The sequence below is a fragment of the Trichosurus vulpecula genome, chromosome 9 (assembly GCF_011100635.1).
Source record: "Trichosurus vulpecula isolate mTriVul1 chromosome 9, mTriVul1.pri, whole genome shotgun sequence".
Lineage (NCBI taxonomy): Eukaryota > Metazoa > Chordata > Mammalia > Diprotodontia > Phalangeridae > Trichosurus > Trichosurus vulpecula.
Genome location: NC_050581.1, coordinates 155,344,240 through 155,359,336, shown reverse-complemented (window position 1 = coordinate 155,359,336; position 15,097 = coordinate 155,344,240). Strand labels below are relative to the sequence as shown.

Genomic DNA, 15,097 nt, shown 5'->3' with positions numbered 1-15,097 from the left:
TTTTGAATTTCTTATATGGTAAATGTTAATAGAAATAACACACATAAGCAAAAGCTCTTGGGTGGGGGGCAGAGAACTGGAGGGGAAGTCCTCATTAACTTTTAAGAATGTAAGGGGGATCTGAGACCAAAAAGTTTGAGGACTACATTTCTATTGGAAGTTATCTTGTTTGTCATTCTAATGTCTGCCACTAGATGGAAGCAGCACACATCCACCCAACCCAGACAAGTGCTCCTCCAATGGGGTCAGGGATTTCAGAGAAGACAAAGAGTTTAGACATCATCATCGAACAACCCTCTCATCATACATATGAGGAAACTGAGGCTCAAAGAAGTGCCCTGCCCAAAGCTATGCGGCTAGTCAGAGGCAGAGCTGGAATTTGAATGCAGGTGCCCTGATGCTTGGGGTAGCTAGGTGGCATAGTGGGTAGAGTGCAGGACCTCAGACACTCACTAGATGTGAGTGAGCAAGTCATATAACCCTGTTTGCCTCAGTTTCCTCATCTGTAAAATGAGCTGGAGGAGGAAATGGGAAATCATTCTAGTATTTTTGTCAAGAAAACTTCAAAGGGGGTCACAAAGACTGACAAACAACTAACTGCTACCTGTGACACTGAATCCCACATTACACTGTATCAACTGTTCATTCAACAGGCATTTATTAAGCACCTATGATGCAGCAGGGGCTGTGTTGGGTACCAAGGATACAAAAACAAATGTTCAACAGCCTCTGACTAAAAGGAGCTTACAATCTATCTGGGGAGACAACATATGGGTCCACACTCCCAATCTTCTATGTACAAGATCGTTTGCATGTTGCTCTCCCATTTCTGATCCTTTGGCCTTTGCCACCATGACTCAGCTACCCTCTTACCCTCAAACACCCTATCCCAGCCTCCTCCCATTGGTGAGTTCCTTCTGGGGGCTGAATTTTGGGGACAGATCCAGGCCAGCCACGTGTCGTTCTCCTCTCAGCTGTGCTATGCATCCCAAACCTTGCCACGATGCCCCTACATGGGCAGCCCTGCCCCTTTCAGCTCCCTTTTATGTCCCTTATTAGAGTGGGAGCTCCTTGAAGGTAAAGTCTGTCTTTCTTTTTGTGCATTTATACTCCCAGTGTTTATCACAATGACTGGCCCACGGCAAGTACTGAATAAATTCTTGTTGTTAACAGTGATGATACACACACACACAGACACATACACACATACACATGCAATGCACACACACACACACACACACGCACACACAGAGGCACACGCACACACCGTGAATACGATGCAACTTGGGAAGAGAAAAGAAGCAATGATAGCTACTCCACTTAGGAAAATTCTCATTTCAAAAGTAGTGACTGAGCTGAACTGAAGGAGACCAGAGATTCTAAAAGGAGGGATGATGAGTAAGTGATTTTGAGGCATGGTGCATAGCCTGCGCAATGGGGGAGATGGCTAATTTGGCTGACCTCTTAGCTTGTGAAGGGGAGTGATGTAGGCTAGTAAGTGCCAACATAAGACTAGAAAGGGAGGTGAAAGCCAGGTTTTGAAGGGCCTCAAGTCCAGGTCCCTGACCCCAAAGAGGAAAGAAGGTGTAAAGGACTTCCAAACTGACAAGGCAATCCCATACGGGGGATGTTGGGAGACAGGATTGCTCTGAGTCAGGTGGCTCCAATCAGGATGAGCTTGCCAGAGAGGGTGAGCTTTGAGAAGTAGTTTCTTTTCTACCAACTATGATGTAGTCATGAAGAAAGGAAAGCCAGAAGAAACAAAAGCCAGGTTGGATAAAATAAATCCATCCAGCAAGGGCATGATAAAAAGGCTTTTCTAAAAAATAGGCAAGATAAAATTCCAGTAGAGCACAACTCTCTTATCTACAAATGCCCAGGTCACAGATTACATTTCATCCAGGGCTGTCTCCTGAGGTCTCTCTCAGTCTCTTAGGCCAGCTAGTGAGAAGACAAGCTGGATCAGTGCAAAGCTCTGGCCTGGGAGCCACTGAACCTAGATTCAAGGACCAGTACAGAATGTACTGATGATGCTCCATTGAGGGGCAAGTTTTTAGATTAGAAGCAAACTTTCCACTCTCCTCACAGGCTTTACAAGTGACCAGGGCCCCACATTATTAAGGAAGGGAGGAGAAGACAGATTAGAGTCAGGTGGCTTCAAATCCCTGCTCTCCCCTCTGCTATTCTAGGACCCTGTACAAGGGGCTTGCCTGCCCTGCAAGGGAGGAGGCAGCTGTGCCCAGAAGCGCCGACCTAGAGGGGCAGCATGGCTAGCTCCATTGCCAAAGCATCCCGAGGGTTTTTGGCCACCTGTTGAGCTGGTCCTGGGCTGGATTAGCACAAGTGGAAATGGGTCAACAAAACCTCAGCTGCCATTGACCTTTGCCCTACTCTGTCCATCTCCAGGCAGGGCCCAAGAGCAATAAGCATTTACCAGAAGGGCAAGGGATTGGATGGCTAGATTAGAGAAAGCAGAGTAGAATCTGCTAAGTCCAGGTTCAAGCCGCTTGTGTCTTGTGGCACTGAACAGGACTCAGGAGGCCTGAGTCCTAGCCTGCTTCCTATTCTCTGGCCATCACCTTCATTTCCCTCCCTTAGCCCCTTCTCCCTAATTAGAAGGTAAACTCCTTGAGGGCAAGAGACTATCTTGATGGCTGTATTTGTATCTCCCTTCTATCTCCTAATACATAACACAGTGCCTGGCATGCAGTAAATGCTTAATAAATGCTTATTCCATCTATCTTTCTAGTCCCAGCTCAGTCACTGACATCCTGGTTAATTCCCAAAAAAATTGCTTTACCTCTCTGGACCTCATTTTTATCATCTCCCAAATGAAATAAGAAAACCTGGCCCTGGCTGAGAGGATTGTTGTGAGAATCATAGAAAAACTCATAAAAAAGCAGTTCTTTGCTTATGTGCCATCCTATGCTAGTCTTAAGATGCTCCAGATGTGGTAGCTACTGCTAGCCTTTCCTATGACGCGAGACCCGGCATAACAATAACTAAGGAAGAGAGAAGCAAAAAATTCTGAGTTATTACAAAGAATTGCTCTGCATCATCTTGATGGCTGGTATGCTAGACAATCAAGTCACCAACAAGCATTCATTAAGTACCTATTACGTACCAGGCACTGCATTAAGCGCCAGAGGTACAAAGAGAGGCAAAAGACAGTCCCCGCCTTCAAGGAGCTCACAGCCTAATGGAAGAGACGACATGCAAATAACCATGTACAAACAAGCTATATATGGATAATCTGGAGATAATCAACAGGGGGGAGGCATCAGAATTGAGAAGGATCAGGAAAGGTTTCCTTTAGAGAGTAGGATCTCATCTGGGACTTGGAGGAAGCCAAGAGGCAGAGACGAGAAGAGAGAGCATTCCAGGCCCGGTCAGAGACAGAGAAAATATCTGAAGTGTCACATGTGAGGAACAGGAAGGAAGCCAGTGTACAAGGTGGTCACCTTGTGACTAGGTAGAGGTCAGGTAGTACAGTAGGAGAAACACTGGAGTCAGAGTTAGAACACCAGACTCAACACCTTGAAGAGAGGGCCCATTTTTTCATTCTGTCTTTGCATCTCCATCACCTGGCATGGTGCCATGCACCTAGTCAGTACTTAATGCTCACTGAATCCCACCAGCTAGGGCAGGGACTTCAGCGAAAAAGATATGCTGATAAGGCATCCTGGGGTCCCTGGAAAGAACCAGAGATCGTTTAGTCCAATGTTCTTTGATTTCATTGAGCAGCTAGGTAATACAATGGATATAACCCTGGGCCTGGAGTCAGGAAGACCTGAATTCAAATCTGGCTTCAGATACTTACTAGCTGTGCAGCCCTGGGCAAGTCACTTTACCCTGTTTGCCTCAGTTTCCTCATCAGCAAAATGAGCTGGAAAAGGAAATGGCACTCCAGTATCTTTGCCAAGAAGCAGTCGCAAAGAGTCAGACACAACTAAACAACAACCTGCATAGATTTCATAGACAGAAGAAGAGAGGCCCAGAAAGGTAAAGTGAGCCCAAGGTTACATGGGTTGAAAAGTAATAGAGTCAGAATTTGAAACCAATTCCTCTAACTACAAATATAATACTCCTTCCCCCACACCCCAAGTACCATGCTAGACTATCAATGGGTGCTCATTAACCAACCCACTCATCAGATAACTCAGTCTTCCATAGGAGGGAGAGAAGACAATGCACCCATGAGGGCAGGCATAGACTTCCAGATGCCTCCCTATGGGGAGGCCTGGTAGAGTAGAATAGCACAGCATAGCATAGCATAGCATAGCATAGAATAGAATAGAATAGAAGAATCCTGAACTAGAAATCAGGACGCTGGGTTAGAAATCTGCTGTGATACTTTCTGGCTAATTTCTCTGGGCATCAGCTTCTCCATCTATAAAATGGGGAAAGAACTGGTATCTGGATTATATCTAGAATCATATCTGGGTTTGGATTCAGAGGCCTAGAATTTAAATCCTGGCTTTGCTATTCATTATCTGTGTGATAATGAGCAAGTCACTTAATCTCAGTTTTGATCCTCTCATCTCTGATATGAGAAATTTGGACAAGATTATTGCCAAGTATTCGTATCATTTAACATCCCATGAACTGGTAGGGGAATATAAGACATGTAAGCCTCTGCACCTTGAAACCTGATTCAGAATTTTAATAGGATCGTCCACATGGATGCACAAGTTTCTTCTCAATAATGATCTTACAGTCTTAACACTCAGTGTCAAGTGTCTGTTTAAAGAGATGTCTGCATTTGAGAAGGAATGAAGCCCATCCACAATTGACAACATCTGTTGGGGAAGTAAGAAGATATGCCATCAGATAAATCTTTGCTGGCAGAGAGAGAAAGAGGTCTTAAAATGTTATAGAAATAGGAGATTTTCCTGCTTTTACATTTTCCCCTCTTCAACCCATTCCCCCAGTTCCTTTCAGGGACCACGAATGATCTCTTTTCACTGTATCCTCCACACAGCTGCCAAATAGTATTTCTAAATCACAGATCTGACTGTACTGTTTTGTTCTCTTATTCAAAAAACTTCAGTGGCTCCCTATTACCTTACAGATGCCTGAGGCTGAAATTTCAAGCCATTTACAATCTGATCCCAACCTATCTCTCTAGTCTTATTTCATGTTACTCCCTTCCCACACTCTACATTCCAGCCAAACTGGACTATTTCCCATTAACCAAACTCAACATATCATCTCTCACCTCCAGACCATCACACAAGCTTTGTTCCACACACTGGAAGGTATTCCTTCCTCATCTCATACTCTCACAGTCCTTCAGTGCTCAGTTGAGGTCATCTCTTCCATGAAGCCTCATCTGATTTCCCTTGCTTGTTAGTGTTCTCATCTTCTTCGTTTCATTTTCTGCTTATTTATGTGTGGAAATGTTGAATCTTCCAGTAGAATATAAACTCCTGGAGGACAGGAACCGGTTCATATTTACCTTAGAATCCCTAGTACCTAAATCAGTCCTTTGCACATAGTAGATGGTTAAACATGTTAGTTAAATTGAATAATGATAAAATAGACTACAAAAGCATTGCTAGAATATTTCCGTGATAGATGAATACTATATTATAAGATAGATAGAATCCAGATAAAATCAAATCCGCGAGGACTTAAGCACCTGTTATGTGCTGTGTTGGGAATACGAAGAAGGACAAATGACAGTTCTTGCCCCCAAGGAGCTCATCATCTAATGATGCTTTTGCACAAGTGAATATAGGAATTATTCTTCTAGAACTGAATAATAATGGTACTAACCAAAATACCACAGAAGGGGAACAGAAGGAAGTTATAGATTCCTTGAGACTAGATATTTTCATGGTTACGGAGGCAGGACAGAGTTGAGAGCAGTATTGCACACTCAATGTTTGAACAGGGGCTGACCTTCACAAAGGTTTAATTAGAAGGCCTGGTAAGGTTAATGGGGAATAAGATCTTCCCTGCCCATCAATAGGCTTCATGTGGAGTCCATTAAGGGAAGCTTGCTTGCTTGTAGGAAGAACCTCCACACCTTTTGCTAGTTTCTAATTAGGCACTGAGTCAGGAGGGTTCTGGCTTTGAGCCTATTATCTGAAAGAGTACATATTGTGAAAGGTGAGCTTTTGCTTTGGGGGCTTGCTTACAAGGAGGGTCTTGTGATTCCCTGGTTGAGACACTGAGTGGCCGTATGTTCAGAGCTCCCCAACTGCTCAGAGGTAAAGGCTCTCTCGATTCAGTGGTGGATGTAAAGTATAGCAGTATTGTTTTGATTCAGGTAGTACAGCCCTGTCTGTTGGTCTTTGTTTCTCTTCTTTGTATTTCCTCTGTTTGTATTTTATGTAATTAAAGAGGATTGTTGACCCCTGAAACAGCTATCTTTCCTAGTAAAGCAGATCTAAGAACCTGTGCTAGCAGCCATCCTGAATGTGCCAGTGTGGTTGCTGTCATGGGTCTCTAAGGCCCCTGCAAGCTACAAAGCTCTATCATTTTTTTTATTGGTCACTTTCCTGATTTCTTTCACCAAATTGTTGGCCAATAATTTTGACCTAGCAGAAGAATAGCCTCTCTCTGATAGTACCTGGAGTGCCTAAAAGGACACAGGTCTGAAATCTATCCATACGAAAGACCCATGAGGACTATTATTGAAACTATGCAATGCTAAGACACCTGAGATGGGTGGGAAAGGGGGACAGAGGAGCCCACATTGATAGAACTCTGCTGAGAGAATCACAAAGAAGGGACTGTTTTATACCAACATGGGATCTATTTTTACAGTTTCCCCAAAGCATTGAATTCAGTACAGTTTAACAAACATTTATTAAGTGTCTAATGTACGCAGGACCCTGTGTTAGGCACTAGGGACACAAAGACAGAAATGAAACCACTCCGACCTCATAGAGTTTATTTGGTATAAGAATTTGGCAGCAAGGTGGTACAGTGGATAGAGCAATGGACTTGTGGTCAGGAAGACCTGAGTTCAAATCCTGCCTCAGGCAATTACAAGCTGTGTGACCCCAAGATTCTGTGGTATTATGGAAAGAGTTTGGGACTGAGAGTCAGGCGTCTCTTAGATTCAGCCACATGTAACATTGCACCAGACACTTTATCTCTCACAGAAGGGTAGTACCACCCACCTTACCGACCCCACGGGGTTTGGTAAAAATCAATATCCTGAGGAAGATGCTTTGAGAAGTAAAAAGAGCTTTATAAATGCAAGGTTTGCTGTTGTCTAGAAATCCAGTAATAATAACACCCACCTAAAAGGAGGGAATAGATAATGCATCATTGCTGTTGTATTGTGGGATCATAGGCTGGGAGATAGAAGGGACCTTAGAAGTCCCAGAATCCAACACCTTCATTTTACTTATGAGGGAACTGAGGTTTGAAGGCCTATGACTTGTCCAGGGTCACACAGATAGTAGGTGTCTGAAGCAAGATTGGACTTTAAGCCTCCTGACTCTAAGTCTGGCACTTTATCCACTGAACTACTAAGCTGCCTCCACATAGGTCTAGAGCTAAGAAGAGTTGTGAAGTAATAATATATATGTATATATATATATATATATATATATATATATATATATAGTAATAAAAATAATGGGCAGCTAGATGACACAGTGGATAGAGTGCTGGGCTTGAAGTCAGGAAGACCTGAGTTCAAATCTGACCTCAGATACTAGCTGCGTGACCCTGGGCAAGTCACTTAACTCTGTTTTCCTCAGTTTCCTCATCTGTAAAATGAGCCGGAGAAGGAAATGGCAAACCACTGCAGTGTCTTTGCCAAGAAAATCCCAAATGGGGTCATGAAGAGTCAAACACAACTGAAAAACAAATAAGCGATAATAAAAAAATAATACTATTAAACAATAGCTAACATGTACATACAGCTTTAGGTTTAAAACCCTTAACATATATTGTCTCATTTGATCTTCATAACAACCCTGTGAGGGAAGTGCTATTATAATCTCCATCTATTTTACAGTTGAATAAACTGTTAAGCAGTTAAGTGGCTTGCCCAGAGTCACATAGCTAGCAAAGTCTGAAGTCAGACTTGAACTTGGATTTTCCTGATCCCAAGCCCAGTGCGCTATCCACTGGGCCACCTAGCTGAGAGTATAAGGCAGTGTTAGTTGAGCTTTACTGAATTGAATGCTACTGGGAAAAAATAATTACCTTTTGGTCTAACATTATCCATTTTATCTTCTTTTTTCAAGGTAGGTACCATTACTTAGGAAGGTAGTTATTGCTGAGAACCTGGTTTCAAAGACTCATGCTTCTTTGTACTCTTCCAGATTAATCTTGCTTATATATCGATTGAGTGTTACTCCTCTGCTCAAAAATAATCATTGGTCCCCTGTTGCCTGCAGAGTCAAATTAAAACTCCCCAACACAGAAACATTGAGGCATTATCTCCAGAAAGCCTCTCTTACTTGGGAATAAACTAGAAGGGATTATCCCTCAACTTGACTCCTTTTAGTACCTGTGATTCTGGGAGGATTGGATCTTTTGCCAAACAATCCTGAAAGACTACCATCCCTCTATTTATTATTCTCTTCAATGTAATTGATCCCAGAAAGTAATGAGATATGGTGGGAAGACTTTGGAAGGCTTTGGAGTCAGAAGCCATGAGTTTGAATTCTTCTTAGCAATATGACCTTGTACAATTCAATTACTTTTCTCTGCCTCATTTTTCCCATCTGTACACAGAAGTGGATGGACTAGATGACCTTTAAGGTTCCTTTTAGTTCTGGCACAGTGGATAGAGTGCCAGAGCTGATGTCAAAAAGACCTTTGTTCAAACCATGCTTCAGATGTTAGCTATGTGACCCTGGGCAAGTCATTTAACCCTGTTTGCCTTGGTTTCATGATCTGTAAAATGAGCTGGAGAAGGAAATGGAAAACTACTCCAGCATCTTTACCAAGAAAATGCCAAATAGGGTCATGAAGAGTCAGACATGACTGAAATAGTTGAACAATAAAGTTCTAATTTGCTTTGCTAATGACCCTACACATTACTACCATCTTACATAACCAATGTTCTTACATAACCAGTCCTCTGCCACTGATCCTCTAGCTACAGAGCTATATCCAGCTGCCATGTTCTCATATGGCCCACACCATGGGGGCCAGCCCTTATTTTAAAGAATCCCCCAGGCTCTTCTAAGAAAATAGACAAAACAACACCCTTCTTTATCTACTATTCTTCATCAAAGATCAAGGGTCATCCTCAGGTTTATTAACCCACAATGGTGAATTGACAATCTGAGCTCACCCAGGCTAGAAAAACCCAATTGATCCTATATTTGAAAAACATGTATCAAGCACCTACTATGCGGGAGCTGGAAGAAAGAAAAGTCTCCACAAGATGAAGGACTTGCCATCATATTGCTGACAGTCTAATAGGGGTATACAATATGATGCCCTGGAGTGAATAAAATGTAATTCAGAAATATTTAGCAGAATAAGAATACAATAGACAATTTCAATATACGGTTTTCAAAGTCAATGTGCAGCCTGCCAGGAGTGAAGGTTTCGTGGTCTTAGTGATCTCTGGTTCTATTTGTATTTGACACGACTGCAATTCACACAAAGATAACTCTGATACATGACAATGCATGCACCCTATTTCTTTTATTGGGAGTGGACAGTGGGAGATTGAAAGAACTCAGCTATAATAGCGATGGTTTCCAGTGTAGTTTAGAAACATTTCTTTGCTATAACAGCAGGAATTCTGACAGAAACAAGAAGGAAAGGAGGAAATCAGAAGGAGGAAAAAAATAGATAGTCAAACTCTGCCCTGGCTTTATTTGACTTGAGATATTCCCCAGGTACTGAGCAATCCATTCTGGCTAGGCTGCTGAATATAATGTCCTTTCGTGTGCAGATTGAATCCTAGAGCCAAATGATTTTAGTACAAATAGCATTTCTGATGTTCCCAACACTCAGCAACCAGCAGGGCCATGAATTTGTCAGGCATCATAAATTAGAGGCACATAAAGTTACCTGATTGCCTTTACCAACAGCCACATTTTCTCTCCTCAAACTGTATACTTGGATGCTGGAATGAGAAATCACTCTCCAAGAGCAACTTTTCATAACTCGGGTGGAAAGTTGCTTTGAAAGATGCATCTTCTTCCTTAATAAGTGAACCATCGAGAGTCTGAAATTTGGGTTCCATTTATGTTCAATGAGTCTATATTTGTTATTTATATTCCCACGTAAGAGGGAGCTTGGGAAAGTGAGAAGATGGAGTGCTAGGTTTAGCATCAGAAAGACACAAATTCTGCTTTCTGATACTTATTAGCTATGGGATTTGGGGGTGAGTTACTTAACCCTGTGTGCCTCAGGCATCTCCCTAGGATTTACCCACTAACTCATAGGCCTGTAGCTCCATAATAACTGTATAATAAATAGTCTTTTTTCTTTTCCATTCACCCATTTCCACACCAGCAACTACTTACTTCTTGGTGAGGAGGTCTTGCCATCTACTCTGTAGCTGTCCCCTGTCATTCATTGACTCCATCTATTAGATGATTTTCCAATTAAACTCTTCTGAGGACTTGGGTTCAAATCCCAGCTTTTTCACTTATTACCATGTGACCTTGAACAATTCATTTTCCCTTTAAGGGCCTCACTTTCTTCATCTGTAAAACTGGAGGGAGGGAAAGGGATGTGGATTAGATGTCCTTTAAAATCCCAAAGCTGTGATCCATTTACCAAGAAACTATGTTCAGAGTTCTTGTAGGGGATGCAATGACATGACACCCAGCCCCTGTCTTCAAGGGGCATTTGGTCAAGTTGAAAAGACAAGAATCTCTTGGGAGGGATCAATGGGAGGAAGACCAATGAAGAAGTGACCTTTTAATGGCGGATAAGGCTGCACTTAAATAGTACTTGACAGTTTCCAAAGACTTTAGTATCCATTATCTCATTTGCCCCTTGAGGAAGCATGGTACTTTGCCTTCAGAAAGATCTCTGGTTCAACATCCCAGACCTGTGTGACCTTAGGCAAGTCACCAAAAGGCCTCAGTTTCCTCATCTGTAGAAGTAGAGGGCTAGACTAAAGGGCCTCCAAGGTCCTTTGCAGATGTAAACCTTCAGTCCCATGAATCTGGTGAAGGTAGACCAGGCACATATTATTTTGTTATATAGCAGAGGCATATATTATCTTCATTATATTAGCTTCATTATATAGTATCTTGGCTAAGGTGTCCCAGAGCATTAGTGGAATGCTAGGACTCACCTCCTGACTCCTTCCTAGTTCACTGCCCTGTTATATCTTTGCACCCTCTGTCTTTTGAAATAGTCAGAGAGGCAGAGAATGTTGGACATAGAATCAGAAGGACCTAAGTCCCAATCCTGCCTTAGAAGCTTTCCTGGGTAACCCTGGGCAAGTTTCTGAACTGCTCTGAGTTCTGAACCTCAATTTCCACATCTGTAAAATGGGGATGATGAGAATATCTACTTCATAGACTTATTGAGAGGAGCAAACTAAATACATTAAAGGGCCATGATAAGGAGTGCATCTTGGGTAGGAGTCACAGCATGAGCAAAGGCAAGGAGGCTGAAAAACATAAGACATGTTAGAGGAATAGCAAATAAGCCGCCATCCTGTTTGGAAACCAGATCTGGCTCAGGTCATGTGAAAGAACAAAACTTCACAAGCCTGGAGCACTGGCCAAGCAAACTTCATGTCCACTTCTGTTCTCAGTTTTAAAAAACAAACGGAAAAGCTATTTATGCTTCTTTCCTTTTCTCTGCTGATCCTGACAACACGTGAGCTAGAGGCCTCTGCTAAATCTTTATAATACCCTGTGGAGCAGGCTGGAACTCAGACAGCAGCTTGCTCCTTCTTGGTAGTGGACAAACAATGAGAAGCAAACAAGCAACAACCACAACGAAAAATATTTCTGGGATGTTTCCTGGACCTGGGGGAATCCTAAGGTCCCTCTGAGTATTGGGAGCCTAAGAGTCAATGATTAAACAACATCTCTGAGGTCTTCTCTTGGTTTGACCCCATGAACTTCTTTTGGACACAGACCAGAAGCTCAAAAGTCACAAATCTGTCTGTTTTCCGGCCTCCACTCTCAAGGGCCCAGGGAGAAGAGGGAAGTATTCAGCTATCCAAGCCTCGGCAACCCTGGGAAATCAGCTGAATTTTTTCTCAGGACAAAAATGAAACTAGGGGGTGGACAAGATGAGAAGTTGCAAGAAGGTACTAGGGTGCAATATTCGGGAAAGAAGGGGCAACACAAGGATGCTTTGTAATAAGAGCTTTTTATAAACGCATCTTTTTTCCAGCCAGAAAGGCCACTCTCCATGGTACTGAGGTATTCATTCTGTGATAAGCAAAGGCTCAGAGGGAAATAAGCACTCACAGGACACCCTTTCAACCCTAATGGTGTGGAATTGACTCCCCTGAGTAACATTTAGGATGACAAATTTAGAGTAAGAAAGGATCTCAAAGATGATTGAGTTTAACCATTATATTTTATAGATGAGTAAACTGAGGTTATCAGGCTAAGTGACAAGCCCAAGGTAATAAATAGCAGAGCTAATATTTGAACCAGGTCCTCCTGATTCCAAATCCAGCACTTGGTCTATGGTACCAAGAGCCTAACCATTGCAGAAACCAAGTTTTATACATGCCTGCAAGGCATTAAACATATCTGGTGACAAATGGTCAATTTCTAAAAGTTCTCTCTCCCACCCTAGCCATCCATAAGACTCCACGCCTTCAGAGGCCTTGGAAAAACTTAATAGGTAGAGGTATTAGCCTACATTTCTGTACCCCAACTAAGGTGCTACTTAGTTTTTATCCTTTCCTGGATCATACCGACCCAAGAAGAGCCGTCATGGGGATCTCAAAGTACTTTGTATTTGCTAATGGGAATAGAACTGGGTCATAAGAGCATAGATCCAGAGCTAAAAAGGACCTCAGAGGCCACCTAGTTTAACATACTCATTTTACAGATGGGGAAACTGAGGCTGTGTAAGTTTAAGGGGTTTGCCCACAATCATGAGGGGGTAAGTAGAAAAGAGAGGGTTTAAAGGCAGGTCATTTCTACAGTAGCACACTGCCTCCTTTGGCAAGTCATCTAATCTCTCTCGGGCTCACTTTCTTTGCCCACTGAGGACATTAGACCAGCTGGCCTCTGAGGTCCTCTCAAGCTCACGATATATGATTCTGTGTAGAGATAAGAAACCCATGTTCCAAGAGGTGACAAGTCACATAACAAGTTAGGACCAAGGTGGAACTAGAACCCAGTTCTGTTGACTCCTGGTCTGGTACTTTCTCTGCCTTCCACAGTGCCAGGCATTCCTCCTTTTAAGATTCATCAATTTACTCAACTATGGAACTCCTGCCATATGGCTTTATCACCTTGACTGGTTACTAAGTGGTTGCAAATTTGTCAAGCCCATTGTATTGAACTGGCCACAGTCTATACCAGACTGTGCTTCATATCCTAACCAGCTGACCATCCAGGCTATTTTACCATCTGTCCTCCTTCCCCCACCTTTGCTTTCTTCCTCTTGTTCTGGTCACAGAAATCAAGATAATGGCACCATTGCTTTTGGAAAGGCCTTTTGACTGATGGCCCTATGGATCAAATGAACATTACTGTTACTTCTCAGACCAAACCTCTCTTCCCTGTCCATAACTCCTCCATGTTTTTGTCTCCCCTATTAGAATATAAGTTTTTTGAGGGCAGGGACTCTGCATTTTTATGTTTATAAGCCCAGTTTTGAGCACAGTACCTGACACATAGAAAGTTCTTAAAGGGTCATTTTCATTCATTCATTAAGGAGATTTTTAATTTTGAATATCCTGGATCCCTTTGGCAGTCTGGCAAAGCCTGTGGACTCCCTTCTCAAAATAGTACATTTAAATGCATAATATAAAATGCATAGGATTGCAAAGAAAAAATATTAAAATACAGTTATAAAAAATTAAGTTCATAGATCCCTGTTTAAAATCCCCTCCTTTAGGGTCTTAGAAGAAGAGTCCCATAAGAGGCACAACAACTTGAGCTATTATTAGCTAATGCTTTACTTAGTAGTGATGGACAGTTCATTGAGAGCAAGGCCCTCTCGGAAAATCACCCAAGGTCTAAGCTGGGCCCAAGGAAGGAGGCAGGAAATAGGAGAAATGCTTTGAAAATGGATGTAGAAGAAGCCAAAGACAGACTTCAAAATTTTCCACCACCCCAAATGAAATTAAACTTGGAAACAGCACAACATCAGGGCAATGTTCATCCTCCTGTAACAGCAAAAGAGACATGAGGAATGGGCAAGAAAGCCCATCCTGGCTTAATTAAAAATGGTACATGGGGTAAAGGCACTACTCTGGGAATTAATAGCCTTGTGAGCTGACATTTTCCCTTTGGGTTGTTATTGACCTGACGCCATGATTGCTAATGGAAGACATTCGTCAGATTGGGTGGAGGAGCCTGACATAGGCCATGACTCCAAGTACTTGGAAACCCAGAACAACCTTCCTAGGAGTGGTATCTATGGACAACAGAGACAAGAGATTGTACAGGGCCAGGTACAAGGTCAAGCTCAGCTCAGTTGCCATAAGGAGCTTCAGCCTAGATCACAGAGCCCAAGACCTTTCCAGAAACATAAAGATCCTGTCAGTATCACTAACATACACACACACACACACACACACACACACACAGAGTTAGAGAAAATAAAAGCACAGTGAGCTTTTTCAATGCTATTTTCAAATAGTCCCAATATCCCTGTCTCACAGCCAGAGGGGGCCAAGAGGATTCTGGGAATTCCATATAATGCTATTAGCCAAAAAAAAGAGAATTCAGTCTAAGGTGTGAATCCATCATGTCCAAATAGTTTAGTTACTAACATACCTACAAGCCTTGGTTGTAGGGTAATGTGAGGGTAATACTACAAAATGTATTTTTTAAAAACAAACACTGTAAAAACACTATGTTCTGTTTGTCCAATTGTTCTTTAAAGGGTTTAGTGTGCTGGTGATGGAGAGAGGAAAGTCATCTTTAAGAAAGAAAAAGTCTGTTAGAGTCAGGATCATGTTACAAAACACTGATACCACCTCCTTACATTGACTTACACA

At 42.4% G+C, this 15,097-nt stretch overlaps 1 protein-coding gene across 4 annotated transcripts in view; it reads right to left on the bottom strand.

Annotated features, from left to right (window-relative positions):
• Positions 1-15,097, bottom strand: part of SSUH2 (ssu-2 homolog) — a 153,541-nt gene that overhangs the window by 125,345 nt on the left and 13,099 nt on the right. The window contains exon 1 of one of the 4 annotated variants that reach the window (XM_036739764.1): positions 10,461-10,487. The exons of the other annotated variants lie outside the window; for them this stretch is intronic. The gene's annotated coding sequence lies outside the window, so the exon portion shown is untranslated. Of the gene's footprint in view, positions 1-10,460; positions 10,488-15,097 lie in introns of those variants that run through there. 4 annotated transcript variants of the gene reach the window in all.